General features: G+C 43.6%; 1 long non-coding RNA gene across 1 annotated transcript in view; it reads left to right on the top strand.

Annotated features, from left to right (window-relative positions):
- Positions 1-4,716, top strand: part of LOC134337436 (uncharacterized) — a 37,160-nt gene extending 32,444 nt beyond the window's left edge. The window contains exon 3 of the long non-coding RNA XR_010015995.1: positions 3,064-4,716. This is a non-coding gene — a long non-coding RNA (uncharacterized LOC134337436). The remainder of the gene's footprint in view (positions 1-3,063) is intronic.
- Positions 4,717-21,519: the final 16,803 nt, after the last annotated feature.

Below are 21,519 nucleotides of genomic sequence, written 5' to 3'. Positions count from 1 at the left end.
CCTCACCAGCCTCTGGATCCAGCACATTATCCTCCACAACTTCCACCACATTCAACAGGACCCCACCACTAAGCACATCTTACCCTCTCCACCGCTCTCTGCTTTCCGCAGGGACTGGTCCCTCTGCGACTCACTTATCCGCACGTCCATCCCCACGGATCTCCCACCCGGCACTTATTCCCGTAAGCGTAAGTGCTACACCTGTCCCTACACCTCATCTCTTGCAACCATTTAAGGCCCCAAACAGTCCTTCCAGGTGAGACAACACTTCACTTGTGAGTCTGTTGGGGTTATCTATTGCATCCGGTGCTCCTGGTGCGGCCTCCTCTACATCGGTGAAACCCGATGCAGATTGGGGGATCGCTTCGTCGAGCAGCTCCGCTCCGTCCGCCAAAACAGACAGGATCTCCCGGTAGCCACCCACTTCAACTCTGCTTCCCATTCCCATTCAGATATGTCCATACATGGCCTCCTCTACTGCCATGATGAGGCTAAACCCGGGTTGGAGGAGCAACACCTCATATACCGTCTAGGTAGTCTCCAGCCCCTTGGTATGAATATAGAATTCTCCAACTTCCGGTAATTCCTTCCCCCCCCCACCTTCCTCTATCCCTATTTCACTCTACCCCCTCCCCCAGCTCCCTCATGGTTCCGCCTCCTTCTTCTACTACCCATTGTTTTCAGGGCTATGACGTCAATGCTTCCCCTCCCCCACCCCTTTGTCTTTCAAATTACTGGTCTTTCAACTGAAGCTACAAACATTCTTCAAATCCTTCCCATCTTTCATTCTACAGTCCTGACGAAGGTTTCCAGCCTGAAACGTCGACTCATCGTTTCTAACTGATGCTGCCCAACCTGCTGAGTTCATCCAGCGTACTGAAAACCAGCTTTTGAAGATGTCCTTGACAGCGGGGAAGGTTGTGCCCGATGAGTCCACATCTCTCTGGAGTCTCTTTCAATCCTGACCACTGGAACCTGCGTACCGGGCATCGATGAAAACAGCCAGGATGCTCTCCGGCTGCAGAAATCTGCAAGAGTCTTCGGTGATGTACTGATTCTCCTCAAATTCCAAATGAAAGAGGGCCATGGATTGCCTTCTTCCTGATTGCTTCAATGTGTTGGGCCCAGGATAGGTCCTCTGAGATGTAGATGCCCAGGAACATGAAGCTGCTCACCCTTTCCACTGCTGACCCCTGGACGAGGACTGGCATGTGTTCTCCCAACTTCCCCTCCCTGAAGTCCACAATCAATCCTTTGGTCTTACCGACACCACCCAACCTGCCGATCCATCTCACTCCCGTATGCTTCCTCGTCACTGTCTGAGATTCTGTCAGCAACTCCTCACACGGGGTCCAGGTGAATGGATACTTTCTGTGGTGGTGCACTCGTTACAAGACACCTTGATTCTCCAAATGATCAATTGATCACATATGTTACCTGGGGAAACTTTATCATTAACCAATGGCCCATTTAACAGGAATTCACGGTAATTCTTTATACTGTATAATTGTTGAATCTTGTTTTTTGTTCCATGTAATGGCAAGACCTCACAGTAATTTCCTAATGTTTGTAAATGTATATGGCGACTAAATTTGACCCTTGATCCTTGATTGTTGGCACTACTGTACAGCTCAATGTATAGAAATGCCAAGAGGACAGCACTGCTTGACTGCTAGGCAAGCGCCCACTCTGGGAGTTCATGGTCAAATCAATAGACAGGCAGGATGGATCCTCTATGAAACCTAGAATGGAGAAATGTGAGCTGATCCGAACATGAGAAAATCTGCAGATGCTGGAAATCCAAGCAACACACACAAAACGCTGCAGGAACTCAGCAGGCCAGGCAGCATCTATGGAAAAGAGTAAACAGTCAATGTTTTGGGCTGAGACCTCTCATCAGGATCATGTGAGATGATCATTTTCCCCCAGAAGAATAAGGATTAATTAGGAAGAATAAATGAGCAGACAGAAAAAGGAGGGGCATTAATAAGATTGAATTTTACAATAAAAAGGCCCTACGTATTATCAATTGAAATGTAAACCAACATAAATCATATATGCCTTTTTTTGGTCAACCGATATTTGAAAGGACTTCAGGGTTTTGGGAAGGTGCAGTGGAGATACCTGCGATGAAGGGGTTCTGTTGTGAAGGAAATGTGAATGAAACAGGCTCCTTTCAGGGTTGGGATGTGTGCACATGGGATTCCAGACTCCACAACCACCGTTCAGAGAACATCTAAGAATATATAATGTGAGGCTATGGACCCTTGTCCTGTAATGTTAATTACAGGCAACTCAGGAAGTCAGCATTTTAGTCCCCATCACACAGCCCTCTTTGAATGAGATCTGATTCGTGTTCCTAAATTTATGAGGGGTTCTTACAAAGTATAACTATACCTGGTGAGCAAGTAACCAGAGGGCACAAATTTAAATGTGAAATAATCAAAAGAAAAACTTAACATTTTATTTTTTGTTTTTGAGCTCCTGAACTTATAACATCTGAAAATTGGTGATGCCGCATCAATAATGATCAACAAAGCACAGGTGGATAAATACTTGTAAAAGGGGGATAAAATGAAGCGGTTTAGAAACCTGGTTGACTACTAGTTATCTTCTTAGTTCAGGAGGAATTGGGGTATTGACATATATTGGTCTAGACAGTGATGTCCATGGGCGATGAACAGATGAACAAAATAGAGCCAAAAAGTAGGACCATGTAAATAAATTGTTAATAGAGCTGGCACAGACACAAAAGTCAAATGGCTTTCTGAAGCTTAAAATTCTACACTTCTAAGGATTTACTGCAAAGCACCAAAGAACAGAAGAGAATAATATCTAAAAGAACTCATGATTAGCTTGTGTGGAGGGGGGGGGGGTAGTATGCTCTCCTCTCCGGAAGGGGTCAGTATGGTTTAACTCCTCACATTGATGATGTGCATTATGAGTTTGTAATATGTTAGATAATGACCACCTGTGGCTTTGCTCACAGTAAATAAAAAAGAAAACTTGTAGCTCCTCTGTTGTTTTGTTTTGCTTTGCAGCTTTTTTTATTGTTCACTACAGATCCTACCTCCGGTCCGTATGAGAATAGGAAAGAGTAGAGAGCTTCCCATGCACCTGGTCCCCGATATTGGAGGTGATACGTTTCTGAGGTACTACTCCAGCATTGTCTGTTTGCCTTCTGGTCCTCTGTGGGTGTGATTTGTGTGCTGGAGGCGAGGAGGGGCATCGAGCATGAATCCGGCAAATTTTCCAGCAAACAAAGGCAAACTTTACCCTCCGGCCTGTGAACTTTGGCAATTGGGAAAGGAAAGCTGCAGTGCCACAAAGGAGAACAATCTGTTTCCATACCTGTGAGACGGAGGTCTGAACCTGTAGAGTGAACACATGTGCATTGGTGGAGCAAAGCCGTGCGTGACTCGAGAGCAAACATGTGTACTATACATCCGAGGCATGAACATGTGTATGATTGTGGAACAAACGTGTGCATCTGTAAATGAATATGTGTGTAACTGTAAAGCAGATACATGAGCTCAGTTATAGTGACACTATGCAGACAGCACCAAAGAATAACTAGACCATGGCTAGACGATCAGCTGTATTTTCAACTGGGTTGAGTTTTATATGCTTTTTGAACAGATGGAATCAGTGAATATGTAGTCTGTTGCTTTGAATACTTGGCTACAAAGGCAGTGAGTTAAAGATGTGTGGCAGGAAGCAGTGACTTATCTTCAATCAGTGCAGCACTGAGTTCTGGATTAAATGCACTGGCTGCTGCAAATGTCTCTTGCTGACCACAGATAGCAAAACGATGAAAACCAGGATGAACACAGATGTTGATAAGAATTCACTTTCAACCTGTTTAGCAATGCAGAAAAAAAATCTAACCCAAGAGTAATTCTACTTTCTTGTAAGTTTCCATTGGAAGGACAGAAAAAATGTAGCAATAAGTCAATCATTTGCTGTCTCTCTGAGGTGCCTCACGTTCTCTGTGTATTTTTCTCGCATGTTTCTGTTTTTTTTTCTCTGTAGCTCATCCTTCTTTGGTTTCTGACTCTCTCTGCCTCGTCCTTTCTATTTTTGCCCGTGTGATTGTGTAAGATTGCATATATATCTCTGCAGCCTTCTCTTCTCTCCCTGCCTCTGGCTCAGATTCGTGTTTCTTCCCTATCTGCCTATCTGTTTCTTTCCTGCCATTTGCCCTTGCTCTCTCTCCCTGAATGTGTGTTTATTATATTAAGTCTTTTGAATTTAAAGTCTTTCATAATTTCCCACTTCATGACATAAATATCTTCATGAGTTCCATAAATGTTTCCTTTAATTAATTCTTTATAAATGATTTGCTCCTTTGAAGAGATTCACTCTTCTTGGCTACGGTTCTCAATCTCATTTTTCATCTAAGCTGTCTACTAAACATGTATCTTAACCCAATCAGAATGATGGTGAACAGGAGGACATTCCTGCCTCACTGATGTTCCTCGTTTTACTGAGGGAATTCAGGCAGAATCAGGGAGGGACCAACCTGAAATACAAAAGTAATAACCTGAAGGTTGTGTATTTAACATTTCAGTTATCTTTGAGTAATACTGTAAACATATTACTTGAATAAACATTCTGTGTTGTTTAAATAATTCATTACGGGTTATATGTAAAAGAACGTGAATGGCATATGTCATTAAGCCACTGTATCATGGGGCACATCTTGCGAAAAGTAAAACTAAGAATATACACAAGTTGGCCTGGCTCTGCATTTTTCTTTCAATTAGTTTTTTTACGTTTTGGAGTTACAAGACATAACACTAGTGACTGTGAAATGTAGTCTGAGATGGAGGGAGGTAAGGATGGTGCTAAACCTGCTGGTGCAATCCGGTGGGGGGCAGCAGTGTGACCTGAGGAAGCTACGGAACAAAGATCTGTACAGCACAATACAGGTGCTTTGGCCCACAATGTTGTGCTGATTCGTTAACCTACTCCAAGATCAATCTAACCTTTACCTCTCACATAACCTTCCAATTTTCTCCCATCCATGTGCTTATCTAAGAGTCGCTTAAATGTCCCTAATGTATCTGCCTCTACCCCACCCCTGGCAGAGTTTTCCATCCACTTCCCACTCTCTGTTAGGAAAACCTATCTCTGACTTCCCCACTAGACTTTCCTCCAATCCTCATGTATTATCCATTGCTGCCCTAGGAAACAGGTGTTCGCTGTTCACTCTATTTTATCATTTTATACATCTCTATCAAGTCGTCCCTCATCTGCTTTCACTCCAAAGAGAAAAGCCCTCATTTGCTCAATGTTTCCTTATAAGACATGCTTTCTAATCCAGAGAGCATCCAGCTACGGCTTCTCTGCACTCTCTCTGAAATTTCCACATCCTTCCTATAATGAGGTGACCAGAACAGAACACAGTACTCAAGTGGGGTCAAAACAGTGCTTTATAGATCTGCAACATTGCCTTGTGGTTCTTGAACTCTTTCCCTTGACTAATGAAGGCCAACACACCACGAGCTTTCTTAACAACCCTACAACTTGCATGACCACAGGTCTTTGAGGGATCTATGGACTCGAAACCCAGGATCCCTTTGTTCCTCCATTCTGGATAAGACTCCTGCGTTGGACTCTACCTTCAAGTTCAACATTCCAAAGGGTTTCATGTCATACTTTTCTAGATTGAACTCGATCTGCCACTTTTCAGCCCAGCTGTGTATCCTGTTAACGTCCTGTAATAACCTGTGACAGCCTTCTACGCTATTCACAACACCACCACCCTTATAGGTGAAGATTTATTGGACTCCTTCCAAGGACCCCAATATTGCCACCAAATCGTTGACCCTTGCTGAGTACGTTCTTCTCCCTTTCTGTATCTTTATGGATATTTACCCTTCCTACCTTCTAAATACCAACCTCATCCATGGAACTCTGGAGCTGGAATATTCATGTCAGATCTCTCACTGCCACCTATCAGCTCCATCATCATTTTTCACAACTTGCAATACAGGAGAGTGGAAACCTAGGGGTTAAAATGGTACAGAGGGCCAGGTGGTGTGTGTGTTTTTGTTTGTATGCATGTGTTTGGCGAAGGGAGGGGAGATAAGATCTAATGCTTTCTTTGTAAGCTGCCATTCCTAACTGAATCTTAATTAAGATGACTGGTTACTCTGTTGAGGGGAATCACAGCCTGATTCAAGTTGCATTGAAAGACCGTTGGGGGACTTTTTTATAGGAAGATTCATTGGATTCTGTCTTCTTGCAAATCCTTGATGTCCTTTGTTCCTCCAATGGCAATTGTACATTCATATAGCTGGATGCTAAGATCAGAAATTCACCAACTAAGTATCTCTGTCTCCCAACCCTCCTTTTCAGGTAATTCTTATCTCTACCTTTTGACAAAGCCTTGGTCCATTGTACTTGTATCTCCAGGTGCCTTGGAATTTGCTCTTGTGTAGAGCCGCATGCATGTTTCACTACATTAATACCGTTGTTGTCGTTGAAGGGTCCAGGAACATTGTTGTTTTAGGCCTCCGCAAACGCAAAATAGCAAAGCCAATTCCTGTCCAGTACAGTTTCCTATCATATTGATGTATGCATTTGTTGGCAACGACTCTTAGTTTAGCCACAGATGTTTGATACAATTGGAATTACTTTCCATAGCCAGTTATTTTCCTTGGTTTCACATTTCCAGATACTAGGGGCTGAGAGTCATCCATCTGAGAGGCATTCCCTTCTCACTGGCAACTTTTAGGAAAAACAATTTATTACAATGTTTGAAGCAATTTCTAGATAGGAAGTTGTTCTTTCCAGATGAGGTAACAAACTGCTGGAGGAATTCAGCTGGTCGACCTAATATGGCCACAACAAGCACTCCACCCCACAACTCCTCTTTATAACAACTATTCTTCTGTTTCTTGGCAGAGTGCGAATGGGCTTTGCTCCAACAACACCTATGAAAACAACAAAGGCAAATTAAAATAGTGCTAGACATGGTGCTGAGGTCAAAGATTAGCAGTTGGAGCTGGAGAGCAGGCTGAAAATCCAGGAAGGTCCACTTCTGCTCTTATTTCTTAGTTTTATATATGTTAGCCAGATCATGTTGCTCTCATTGCTGTAGCCAGACTCCTGAAGTAGACACTGTATTATAGGAGGAAGCTACTGGGCAGAGATAAAGATGCAAGGATGTGCTAAAAGCTTCCTTGAAGAAGCAGAGCATCCCACTGACTCCTGAAACTTCTGGTCAATGACCAGCTCAAAGTGGATGAGCAGGGAGAACTTTGAGTCCATGATTCAGGAGCACACAGAAGCCCTGTTGAAGCAATGCATTACCCTACAAGCTACCCAGACCATGAAACACCTCGTGGCTTCTCCACTCTCCCTGCATCGACCACATCAGCCACCTCAGAGCTCACAAAACTGTAACGGAAGCAAGTCATCTTCAATACCAAGGGCAGATGAAGAATAGGCATTGCCCTGGTCTGAGGTACTTTTGTATTTCAAAAATAAACTTTATCCATAACAAAAGGAAAAATAGTGCAACACTCTTTACGTTCTTCGTGTCACTTGGTCAATACCATTCAGTAACGTTAATAGGTCTTTTTACACAGCATCATTGCCTTTCATGTAGCCTCCCTTTCATTGTTTGAGAAGCTTGCCCACCAAACTCATCTCCGCAGCGTCCGGTCGCAGAGGAACTGTGGTTCTTTCTGCAAAGCTTTTACATTTGTCATACTGGGCATCAGTGCATCGCTAGCACATATTCCTGCAGCTTGGAATGCTGCAGTTGGCAGTATTCCCTCACAGACATCTTGCTCACCTGAAGTATTTTTGTGAAGCTGTAAGGCTGCTGGTAACAAATGAAGTCAAATCCTTAGAGAGAAGTGACATAGCATCAGAAGATGTCGAATCCTCATGAGTAGAGGGTACGAAAGACCCTGATGAGCTGCATGCAGGCCTCCAAACAACAGCCAGGACATGGGCTACAATTTACAATGGGAGAGAGAAAAGGCCTGTCAAAAGGGCAATGCTACAAAAGTCATGGGGGATTTCAACATGTGGGTAGATTGTGAAAATCATGAAGGTGTTGGATCCAAAGAGAGAGAATTTGTAGAATGTCTACAAGACCCCTTTTTAGAGCAGCTTGTGGTTAAACTCACTAGAGTATCAGCTATTCTGGATTAGGTGTTGTGTAATGAACTGAATTTCATTAGGGAGCTTAAGGTGAGAGAACCCTTAGGAGACAGTGATCATAATACGATAAAATTCACCCTGCAATTTGAGAGATAGAATCTAAAGTCGGATGTATTAGTATTACAGTGGAGTAAAGGGAATTACGGAGACATGAAAGAGAAGCTGGCCAGTTGATTGGAAGAGGACACTGGTAGGGATGATGGCAGAGTAGTGAAAAAGAGGGCACATAATAGTGTAAAAATTAGTGGGAAGGTGGGAAAAGATAAAATATGAAGGTAAGCTAGCCAACAAAATCAAAGGGGATACTAAATGTTTCTCAGATATATAAAGAGCAAAAAAGAGGCAAGAGTGGTTATTGGACTGCTGGAAAATGATACTGGAGATGTAGTAATGGGGGATAAGAAAATGACAGATGAACTGAATAAGTATTTTGCATCAGTCTTCGCTATGGAAGACACTAGCAGTCTGTCAGAAGTTCAAGAGGATCAGGGGGCAGAATTGAGTGCATTTCCCTATACTAGTGAGAAGTGTTTGGAAAACTAAAAGGTCTGAAGGTAGATAAGTCATCTAGACCAGATGGATTATATCTCAAGGTTCAGAAAATGATAGCTGAATAGATTGTGGTGGCATTAGTAATGAGCTTTCAAGAATCAATAGATTCTGATATGGTCCGGAGGACTTTTAAAATGCAAATGTCACTCCACTTTTCAAGAAGAGAGGGAGGCAGTAGAAAGGCAATGGTAGGCCAGTTGGGAAGAAATTGGAGTCACTTGTCAAGGATGTGGTTTCGGGGTACTTGGTCGTACATGATAAAATAGGCTAAAGTCAGCATGATTTCCTTAAGGAAAAATCTTACCTGACAATCTATTGGAATTCTTTGAAGAAATAATGAGCAGGATAGTCAAAGGAGAATCGATGGATGTACATGGATTTTCAAAAGGTCTTTGACATGAAGCTGCTTAACAAGGTAAGAGACCATAGTATTTCAGGAAAGATAGTAGCATACGTAGAACATTGGCTGATTGGCAGGAGGCAAAGAGTGGGAATGAAGGGAGCCTTTTCTGATTGACTGCCGGTAGCTAATGGTGTTTTGCAGGGGTCAGTGTTGGGATTGTTTCTTTTTATGTTACATGTCAAAGGTTTGGATGACAGAATTGATGGCTTTGTGGCCAAATTTGTGGATGATATGAAGAAAGGTAGAAGGGCAGGTATTGTTGAGGAAGCAGAGAGGCTACAGAAGGACATAGATTAATAGAATGGACAAGGAAGTGGCAGATGGAATACAGTGTCAGGAAGTGTGTGGTCATGCACTTTGGTAGAAGGAGTAAAAGCATAGGCTCTTTTCTAAATGGGGAGAAGATTCAAAAATACGAGGTGCAAAGAGACTGTGGACTCCTCACTCAGGGTTCCTTAAAGGTTAATTTGCAGGTTAAGTCCGTGGTGAGGAAGGCAAATGCAATGTTAGCATTCATTTCGAGAGGACTAAAATATAAAAGCAAGGATGTAATGCTGAGGCTTCATAAAGCACTGGTGAGGCTTCACTTGGAGTATTGCGAGCAGTTTTGGGTCATTCATTTAAAGAAGGATGTGCTGACATTGGAGAGGGTTCAGAGGAGGTTCACAAGAATGATTCCAGGAATGATAGGCTAATTGAATGAGAAACAATTAATGACTATGTGCCTTTAATCATTAGAATTTAGAAGAATGGGGGGGAGGGTATCTCCTTGAAACATATCAAATGTTGAAAGGCCTAGATAGAGTGGATGTGGAGAGGATGTTTCCTATGGTGGAGGTGGGGAGGGGGGGTGGTTCTAGGACTTGAGAATAGAAAGACATTCATTTAGAATGGAGGTGAAGAGGAATGTATTTAGCCAGAGGGTGGTGAATGTGTAGAATTCATCGCCACAGGTGGCTGTGGAGGCCAAGTCATTGGGTGTATTTAAGACTGAAGGTGATAGGTTCTTGATAAGTCAGGACATAGAAGGTTACTGGGAGAAGGCAGGAGAATGGGGTTGAGGGAAATGGATCAACCATGATGAACTGGTGGAGCAGAGTTGATGGGCTGATGGGTCTAATTCTGCTCCTATGTCTTATGGTCTCAGTGTCTAAAATTTAAACTCTAAGTGAAGAACCCTTTTGACACACTGTTGGAACAAGGAGATCGAGGCTTGCTTATTGTGGTCTTCTTTAAAGGCACTGGCAATCCTCTAATGACCAATTGTTGTACACTCAGAAGAAAACAAGCCATTACTGCGAACCCGAAATCAGATTAGAGCAAAAGTGAATTATTCAAACAGTGTAGTTTCCATCACACGATCTCCTGCTGAGTCGCTGTAGCAGTGGTGCACAGCAGGAGGGCTCAGCATTACTGACTCCGGCCTCCCAAGAAGGACTGAATTAGTGTCCATTGATCTTTCAAAGAAGAAACCAATTCTTTGTGTGAGATATTGGCAACAAAACCACATAATATTGTTGGAAAACCACAGCTTTCTGTTTCCTCTGTTGGTTAGCGGGTCACAACCTTTTGGTATGTTTGATAACGGCCTTTGGCTGATTTGCCAGCTGTGTTGCTTCTGAGGTCGTAGTGGGGATGTTACAAAATGCAGCAGAGGCCGAGGATTTCAGATCTGGGGAAGCTTTCTGCAAGCTTCATTCACTCAAGAGTACAGAAGGGTTTGAGCAATCTCTCAGTTCACAGATACGAGTTTGGTGGGATGAAAAGGGGTCTGGGAGAAACAGAGGAGTTAAACTGAGACATTTCCACCTCTCATAAATTTCTTCTCACCGTTCTGCTGGAAGAATTCAATCTGGGCTGAATGGAACAGGTCGGCTTCAAACCAGAAAAATTGCAAAGAAGTTTATTAGTACACAGAAATACAGTGGGCGGGCTGATTTCCCAGTGGTCTGTACTCAGCAATGCTTTCACACACAATCCCATTATGTTTGGTCCAAGATGTGAGACATTACATATCCTTTGTGTTGGTCTTTACTGCAACAGCCAGATTGTTTCTTTCCATGTGAGTAACTTAGTCATACACCAAGCACTTCCTCCCACTGAATCCATGCCATCCATCTGTACCCAGTATACTCATCCTCACACTAATCCCATTTTATTCTCCTCTATACTCCCTTAGCTCCTCTCCCTCAGCAGATTCTGACACTCTCCTGCACAACTTGGAGTGGCCAACTAACCAACTGACCCTGATGTCTTTGGGATGTGGGAGGAAAATGGAGCACATGGTATGAGTCTCTGGAATTCTCTACCCCAGAAGGTTGTGACAGATCGATCACTGGGAGTATTTGAAACGGAGGTCGACACATTGCTGAAAGATCAGGGAATTAGATGCAAAGAGGAACTAGCATAGAGGAAGAATTGATCCCTGGGAAAGATCAGCCATGAATGGATTGAACCTCAGGTCAGGATTGAGGATCCAAGGGGCATACTCCTACTCCTGCTCTCCGATTTCCTTGGGCTATTATGTTCAGCTGCAGGAAGCAGGAAGGACGTGCACCCTCCACGTAGACAGCAGCAGAGATCAGGGCTGAACCTGGGTCACTGGCGCTGGAAGGCAGAAAGAGCACTGCGCTGGCCCTCTCATTCCACCTTCCCCTAAGTGATGCAAGCGCAAAGTTCATCTGCAGACTGATGATAGATTGGCCTCTGCAGATGGTCAGCATTAGAGTGATAATCTGAGGAGCGTATGCATGCTATTTAAGAAACACAGGAGAAACATGTGTCTGTGATCCCAGGAAGAATAAACTGCTGGTGTGCTTACAGACGGATATGAAATGGCAAACAATCTGGAACTGTTTAATTGGCACCATCTTCACACTGGGGAGTAGCCTCACCCTCGCACTGTGGAATCTAAGCCCCCTGCACTCACACCACCGAATTATAAACACCCAACTCCCTCCACTAAAGACCTGCCCCTCCCATAAGGATCTGAATTCATGACCCTCCCACCAGTGTTTAAACCTCTGTCCATCCCACAAGAATCTAAACTCCTGTCCCTCCCACCACTGGCTCTAAATCCACCACCCGTCCCGTTAGTGAATTATAAATACCCAGTTCTCTCCCCAACTGGATACAAACATCCTGACCTCTCCCATTACTGTATATAAACATCCTGCCTCTCACATTTCTAGATATAAACCACTGACCATCTCAAATTACTAGATATGAACAGCATGCTATTCGGGTTTATGTGCAGAGATAAACACCAAGAACATTTGTTTCATACTGTAGTGTCACCATTTATCATTTACAAAGGAATCTTAGCAAAGGTTTGTGATTGAAAAAAGAATTCTTTTAGGCTATCACTGTTTAATGCAGATATACTGTGGTGGTCTACTGGTGTAAATCTACTTGGCACAGTTGGGTGTAAGATGAGAGAGGTAGCATTGCTTCCTCAGATAGATTTCAGAAAAGACTTGTAAGTGGAGATTGGGTGCAGGCACCTGCTCTGCACTGAGTCTGATACCTAGGAATGAAATGTTGGCAAATGACCAACATTTTTTCCTCAAACAACCTTCTGCTTGCCAGAGACAGGAAACTGGAGATGTGCAGAGTGGTTGGGTTACCATGGGAATGGGAAGGAGAATTTATTTGTTGTTGTTCAGGAGTCAGGGTAGGAGGAAGGAGAACCTGTGGCTGATCTGAGAATCTGAACCATGACATGCTGAGGAGGGATGCAGAAGAGAGAGGGTGTTGTCTGGAGACCAGGGAACATGGGATATAGCAGGCAATTTGGGGATGGGCCCATTGGAAACTGGGCCTGCAATAAATCTCTTGTACTTAGATTTAATCCAAAAGCAGTTTAGATCACAATTAACAAACCTTATAAGGACCTCCCACATAGAAATCATGATGTCTCCCTTCACTGGGTCTAAACCCTGACCTCCAGCCCATATGTCATTGAATTAAATCACGCCGTGCCCTTGGTGAAAGAGTTAAATGTAATTTTTCTGCACGGTATGTGTTCTTGCACCTCAAGCACTCTGCAGTCCCCTCCAGCTTCATACTCCTTCCTGCAAAGTATTGTTCTGCCCCTTTTCCTACATGTCTCCCTCTAAACTCTTCTCCCTGCAGAAACACCACACTCCATGTCCCCCAACACTACTCTGCAGAGGTACATCTCCAGGGTTCTGGAATTCCCTCTTTTAATCTCTCTCCATCCCTTGCATCTCAATCCATTTTTAGATTCTCCTGGTTAAAATCCAGCCTCGATCCCATCCTCAAATAGTATGGCTGTCGCTATTACTTTTCATAGCTCCTTGAATCGTCTTGGACATCATTGCTGAGAAGAAATCTGCCAATATATTGACCAACTCTGCTAAAGTGAAGCTCGGTCTCAGCACCCTGTCACTAGGAGCAACAACCACTCTGAAATTATCTTCCTGGAGTCTTCCACCTCTGTTGCTCCTTGGCTGTAGTGTGACCTCTTTTGCACCCATTAAGGTATCTAAACCTCTACCATCTGGAAGAACAAGAAAGGCTACCAATCCCTACAATTGGCATTCCATTCTCAGCAGAATTAAGCCATTTGGCCCATCGAGGATATTACCTCCACAGAAGGAAAGGCACACTGTTCAATATCAATCCAGTGTCAAATTTGCTTTGTTCAACACTGGAACTCTGATAGAACAAGGGTGATATTTTCCCAAGTGAGAATGGAATTAAGGTGTCTAAACCTCTACCATCTGGAAGAACAAGAAAGGCCACCAATGCCTACAATTCACATTCCATCCTCACTTGGGAAAGCATCACTCTTGTTCTGTTGGAGTTGTAGTGTTCAACAAAGTGCATTTGACACTGACTTGATATTGAACAGTAGATCCAGGGTGTTGTGTGCAATAGAACAGGTCTCGTGTAGTCTGCAAAGATAGGCCTTTCCTTCTGTGGAGCCAACACCCTTGATGGACTGAATGGCCTAATTCTGCTCGTACGGTATGTCTTACGGTTTTAGCGTCTTATGAAAATCAGGTAAGCTGAGTACCAAAGGTAGTGGAAGGGCAAGTATAGAGGTAAGATGGGAGGCAGAGGAGGATTAAACTTGGAAATGATGGGGTTAGTGTTATGTGTGTTAGGAGCAGGGGTGCAGTGCTAATTTTTTAGGTGCCGGAGCTGTCAAAATGCTTGCCATTTCCTATATCCTCTCTATATATATGTCACACCCAATTTGTGTACCTGCTCATTTCATGTACTGGGCAACTTCCCTGCCCCATTCATGTAATGAGCAGGTACACAAATTGGGTGTGACATATGTATATGAATAGGGCTTCTTATAATGTCAAGCACTAAACCAAGATGAAAGAAATACATGAATTCCAGAGCTCCACAGAAATATAGTGATAGTTAAGACATTAACAAGATTATATATTTCAGTGTATAACTGGTACAATAAAACATATAATACTTAATTTAATAATATGACAAAGTTGCACTCACTAATTAGCCGATGCCGATCCCCCGTGATCTTTAAGTTCTTGAGGCTGTAGCGCTTTAAATAGCTAGCCAGCCATCCCCTACTAGCCTTAAACTCCTTCCTCTCACTCTCCTCAGCCCCCTCACAGTAGTGCTCATAGAGGCTAAGTGCTCTTTCACGCATAATTTTGCCACCAACAAGGATATGCTTCCGTGACATGCCCTCTAGCCACACGCTTAATGCTTTCTCAGTCTTTGCAAGCACTTTATCACGAACCAGAGAGACCATTTTTGCCATTGTAGGCGTAGCACTAACACTTCCACGAATTTCAGCTTCTTTCGGCTTTATTGTGCGAATGCTCGATTCGTTCTTCCTGACTTTACAGCCCACTTCGGCAAGTGTCATGCCACTTTTCAAAAGATCTAAGATTTTTATTTTCTCGGCCAACAATGCTCAAACAGTGAGTGCTGGAGAGAGACTGAGGAGCTGTGAAATGGCGGGAGGCTGCAACAGGGTCTGCTGGGACAATGGGTCGAGCGAGGAGGAGTTTCACAAATACCGAAATAAAAAACAGTCACAGCTCCAGGATTTCACCAAAAATGATCAAATATCCTAATAGTATTGGTGGTATTTTCCCCACCAGCCACCACCCCCTCTCCCCAACTCCTGCTTCCATAAAATTCCCTCTATTTAATATGCGGCCGCTGTTAAATTCCCCGCTTGTTTATTTTGACTTTTTTTACAGAGGTGCCGGAGTGGTGCTCCTGTGGGTTCTGGCAGCACTGCACCCCTGGTTAGGAGTACTGGCTAAGAGAACGCTGGGCTTCAGAAACTCTAGGCATTAGGATCACTAGGGTCCAGGCATGTGATGTTTTTTGGGCCTTGTGCAGATGTTTTCATTCAGATTCAACCAGCTTGTTGGAAACCTCAATGTTTCATTCAATCATTAAGTGAACTTTTAACTCCATTTGAGAAGTTCTTTGACGCCTTCCATAAAATGGTGTTAGAAAGTTTAAAATTAGTTTAATCATGATCAGACAAATTTTGGGCATATTTTGGGTGTCTGAGCTCCAGAGCCTTCAGCAAGAATTCTATTCAAAGTTCTAAGTAAATTTATTATCAAAGTACATGTATGTCACCATATACAACCTGAAGGTTTGTCCTCTTGTAGGCAATCACAGTAAATACAAGAAACACAATGGACTCAATGAAAGACAGCCCTCAACAGGACAGACAAACAATAATGTGCCAAAGACAACAAACTGCAAATACAAAAACAGAAAAATAATAATAAATAAGCAATAAATATCAAGAATATAAGATGAAGAGTCCTTGAAAGTGAACCCATAGGTTGTGGGAACAGTTCAGTGATGGGGTGAGTGAAGTTGAGTGAAGTTATCCCCTCTGGTTCAATTACTGTTCCTGAACCTGGTGGTGTGGGTCCTGAGACTCCTTTATCTTCTTCCTGTTGGCAGTAGTGAAGATTACAGCATGGCCTGGATGCTGGGAATCTTTGATAATGGATGTTGTTTTCCTATGACAGCAATTCATATAGATGTACTCAATGGTGGGGAGGGCTTTACCCCAGATGGACTTGGCTGTAACCACTACTTTTTATAGGATTTTCAGGTAAAGGGCATTGGTGTTTCCATACCAAGTTGTGATGCAGCCAATCAATATACTCTCCACCACACATCTGTAGAAGTTTGTCAAAGTTCTAGATGATATACCGAATCTTCGCAAACTTCTAAGAAAGTAGAGGCACTCCTGTGCATTTACTTGCTGGACCTAGGGCAGAATCTCTGAAATGATAACACTGGGAAATTAAAAATGTTGGCCCTCTCCACCTCTGATCCCCCAATGAGAACTGGCTCATGGACCTCTGGTTTCCTCCCCCTAAAGTCAATAATCAGCTCCTAGGTTTTGCTGCATTGAGTGAGATGTTGTTGTGGCACCAGTCAGCCAGGTTTTTAATCTTTCTCCTATATGCTGATTCGTCACCACCTTTAATTCAAACAATGATAGTGGAGTCATTAGCAAACTTAAATATGGCATTAGAACTGTGCTTAGCCTCACAGACATAACTATAAAACGAGTAGAGCAGGGGCGAAGCACACAGCCTTACGGGGCACCAGTGTTGATGGAAATTGTGGAGATGGTGTTGCCTATCAAAATGACTGGGGTTTGCAAGTGAGGAAATCAGGGATCTAGTTGCAAAAGGAGGTATTGAGACCAAGGTCTTGAAGCTTATTGATTAGCTCTGAGGGGATGATAGTGTTGAAGACCAAGCTGTAGTCAATGAAGAGCATCCTGATGTCTGCACCTTAGCTGTCCAGATGTTCCTGGGTTGAGTGAAGAGCCAACGAAATGGCACCTGCTGTGGACCTGTTGTGACAGTAGTCAAATTGGAGTAGATCCAAGTCACTTCTCAGGCAGAAGTTGATATGTTTTATCAGCAGTATAGATATGTCCTACAGAAGAAGAAATTCCCAAGTGGCTGAGGTGAGAAGTTTTGGACTGCATAAAAGCCAAGGAAAGAGCATGTAAGGTAGCAAAAGTGAGTGGGAAGTTGGATGATTGGGAAGCTTTTAAGATCCAACAAAAGGCAATTGAGGGGTGACCTTTTAGAACAGAGGTAAGACGGAATTTTTTTTTGCCAGAGAGTAGTGAGTCTGTGGAATGCTTTTCCACAGACTGCGGTGGAGGCTAAGTCCGTGGGTATATTTAAAGTGGAAGTTGATAGTTTCCTGATCAGTCAGGGCATCAAAGGATATGGTGAGAAAGTAGGTGTATGGGGTTGAGTGGGATACAGGATCAACCATGATGGAATGGAGGAGCAGACTCAATGGGCTGAATGGCCTAGTTCTGCTCCTGTGTCTTATCACTAACCTCTGAAAGCACTTCATCACAAAGGATGTAAGTGCTAGTGGATGACAACCATTGAGGTAGGTTACCACATTCTTCTTAGGCACTGGTGTAATTGAAGTCTGCTTGAAACAGGTGGCAGAAGAAGATATCAGTAAATACTCCGGTCAGTAGATAGCACAGGTTCTCAGTACTCAGCCAGCTACCCTGTCTGTTCTGGATGCTTTCTGTAGGTTCACCCTCATGAAGGATACTTTCATGTCGGCCTCACAGACTGAGACCACTGCATCATCAGGGGCTGTGGGAGCTCATGAAGGTACCTTGTTTTGATGGTCAAAGCCAATATTGAAGGCATTGAGCTCATCTGGGAGCAAGCCTTGTCACCTATATCGCTTGGTTTCACTTTGTAGGAAGTGACAGCATTCGAGCCCTGTCACAGCTGACGAGCATCCTTCAGTGATTCAAGTTTGGTCCAGAATTGCTCCTCCGCACATTAGATGGCTTTCCAGAGATTGTACCTGACCTTCTTGTATTTTACTCGGTCACCACACCTGAATGCCACTCAACAGATCTCAGATCTCATGGCTCATCCAGGTTGGAGAAGACACTGGATCGTATTGTGGGGACACACTTGTCTACAACTTTATTTGTAAATTCCGTAACAACCTTCATGTATCGGTTCAGATTCCTGAGAAATTCCGTGGCCGCTCTTCCGCCTCCCATGACCACCTCTTTGTTGCCCTTGTCCCTGAAGCTTGGTTCTTTAGCCTCTGCTTGTATGCAGGTAGGAGGAGGATAACTAAGTGATCAGAATTCCCAAAAGGTAGTCTAGGCATAGATTGGTAAGCATTCCCAATAGCAGTGCAGCAGTGCTAAAGTGTCATGGGACCTCAAGTGCTACAGCTGATATGCTGATGATAATTGGGCAGAGGTTTCTTCAGACAAGCCCGATTGAAGTCCCCAACAATGATTTGAAAGGCTTCGGGGTAGGCTTTTTCTTGTCTGTTGTTGGCAGCGCTCAGTACATTTAGTGCCTGCTTAACATCGGCCTTTGGTGCTATGTAAACTGTGGTCAGGGACACAGAGGCGTACTCGTCTTTGCTCTGGCTTTATTTAGGGGAGTTATGGAGCCACAGAGATTAAAGCCTGAAAAAAAAGCTCTTCAGCTCAATTCATACATGCTGACTAAGGTGCCTTCTTGAGCTAGTCCCATTTGCCTAGGTCTGGTCCATATCCCAACAAACACCCCTATCCACGTACTTATCCAAAGTCTTTTAAGTGGAGCAATTTTATCTGCCTCCAATACTTCCCCTTGGTCTGTATATCTGCTTCTATTTGTGTGAAAAACTTATTCCTCAGTTCCCTTTAAATCTTTCCCCTCTCACTTTAAATCTATGCTCTCAAGTTTTAGATTCTTCTATACAGAATAAGTCAGTGACCATTCACCTTACCTTTGCCCTCATGATTTTATAAATCTTTATAAGGTCACCTCTCAGCCTCCTTCGCTTCAAGGAAGCAATCTCAGCCTCTCCAGTTTCTCCTTATAGCTCAAAGCCCCCTCGTCCCACAGCATTCTTCTGAATCCTTTCTGCACCTTTTCCAGCTGAATAGTATTGTTTCTGTAGCTGTCCAAGCAGAGCTGCTTACAGTAACATCTTGTACAGTTTGAACATGGCATTCCAGCTCTTGTACTCACTGCCCTGACTGATGAAAGCAAACATGCCAAGTATCTTCTTCACCACCCTATCTGCCAGCGTTGCCACTTTTAGGGAACTAACTTCAAAGTAAATTTATTGTCAAAGTTTGGATGCTCTCCTTCTATAGAAGCTTTTGATGGCATGCCAAGTCTACTTAAACTTCTAAGAAAGTAGCTGTTATGCCTTCCTTGTAATGCTATTTGTGTACTGGTTCCAGGACAGATCCTCTGATATGTTAATACAGATGAATTTAAGGATACTGGCATTCTCCACCTCCGTTCCCCTAATGAGAATTGGCTCACTGACCTCTGGCTTCTTCCTCCTGCAGTCGATACCTATACTTGTAATCTTAGGACTCTCTGTTCTACAACACTCCCCAAGGTCCTGCCATTTACTGTGTCAATCCCGCTGTGGTTTAACTTCCTAAGCTGCAACATTTCACACTTGTCTGAGTTAAGTTCCATCTTCCATCCCAATTTTGGCTTCATCTGAAGAGTTATTAACTGTGTTACCCACATTCTCATCCAAATCATTAATTTACAGTACATGACAAAAACAGACCAGACCCCAGGTCATAGACTCCAATCCAAAAACCAACCTTCTGACTCTTTCTATCAAGCCCATGATGTATTCAATTTTCCAGATGACCTTGATTTTCCAGATCACTATGTGACCTCGCCTGCTGGATCAGCCTATCATAGGGACCTTTCAAAGTCCTTGCTAAAGTCCGTGCAGAGGACATCTACCACCCTGTCCTCATAAGTCCCCTTGTTCAGCTCTGTGTTAAAATCATGTTTGGTAGACATGATTTCCCTCACACAGAGCCATGCTGAATATCCCTAATCAGTCTTTGCCCTTCCAAATGGGGTAGCTCCACCTCTCAGAATCCTCTTTCGTAACTTCCCCACCATTAATGTAAAGCTCTGCAGCTCCCCAGCTCCCCAGCTTGACCTTGTTCCCTTCTGAAATATAGGGACAACTTTGGCCTCTCTCCAGTCTTCGAGTGTGAAGATCCTCTAAGTAATATCAACAATAGAAAAACAGACACATTTCTTCGCCAGCAGGATTTCAAACTTGCAGGTCAGGAAAATGTTCTCAAAATACAAGCAGTTTCCTTGAATACAAGCTGCTGCTAAGGCCAACACTCATTCTCACTCTTTGATCTGTGACATTATGCAACCTCAAATATAGCCCTGGTTGGGTGCCTTGACTGTTTTGTCTATAGTGTCAAGCTCACAATCTCTCAAATTCCTTGTCTCAACATCAATGCAGGCAGCGGCTGCTCTCTATCCAATCTCAGTCTACTCACTGCAGCATCAGGGAGATCACTCCTCGTGTAAGGAGACGAGATCTCATTGACTTTTCCTTCATCCTGTAGAATACTTCTTTACTTGAGCAAGATTTTTAAATTCATTTTTCAGCAAAATAATAACCTGTGACCTTCCTGATTCTGTGCAATGTGTATTATTTGAAAACCTGGGAGCCTGCTTTTGGAAACCACTTTTCAAAGCATGTTTGAACGTCATGGTCATGACTTGATCTGCGGCAGACATCCAAGTTTTGGCACTCAAATTCTCAGGAGTATGTTTAGCTGCTGATGTCCCTTTAAAGTTCAGACTGCCAATTATTGCCTGCCACATTCCTTCATGGAAAGTTTGTACTTAAAGGCCTTGTGCTGGGCACTTGGTACACAATCATAAGAGATTCATTACCAGTACCACAGTTTATGATTTTGCACAGCTTCTGGGTTCCGGGTAGGAGAAGGGATAGATGAAGGGGATTATTCTGAAGAGACTCTTGCACCTGACTATCCTCTGTCCTCTCCTATACCCTGGGTTAGGACTCTTCCTCAACCGTGGCCAATCCCAGCCTCTGAGGAGCCTATGCAAATACACCAGACCAGGCTCTCTTGATCTGAAAGGGCGAAGGAGGTAGGAGAGGTGCTGCATTGACAGTGGAGAGACTGGACGTTATTGGACCTCTTGGTCCAAACTGTTATGACACTCCCAGGACCATCCAGTGTAGGGAGGGTTGCAAATGTTGCTAACCTTCCTCCTGGTTCAGCTCCCTCTAGAATGGTGCTTCCTGTGTCACTTTCATGGGGAGACCATAAACATTCCCTCGATGACTTTATTGACTCCAGTGCAGTGGGGAAGTATTTGGCCCTCCGACCAGGCAGAAGATTGAAAATCCCCTTTTTGCATCTCAACCAGTTGCTCATTGCTACAGCCCTGGATCAGAGACCTTTGGTGCTGGGGAAGATCAATCACCAAACACCCCCACTCAAGCTCAAAATTGGCCAGCATGTGGAATCCATCCAGCTCCATCTCATTCGCTCCCCAGACATACCA

The sequence above is a fragment of the Mobula hypostoma genome, chromosome 24, assembly GCF_963921235.1.
Source record: "Mobula hypostoma chromosome 24, sMobHyp1.1, whole genome shotgun sequence".
Lineage (NCBI taxonomy): Eukaryota > Metazoa > Chordata > Chondrichthyes > Myliobatiformes > Myliobatidae > Mobula > Mobula hypostoma.
This window is presented reverse-complemented; position numbering and strand designations above follow the sequence as displayed.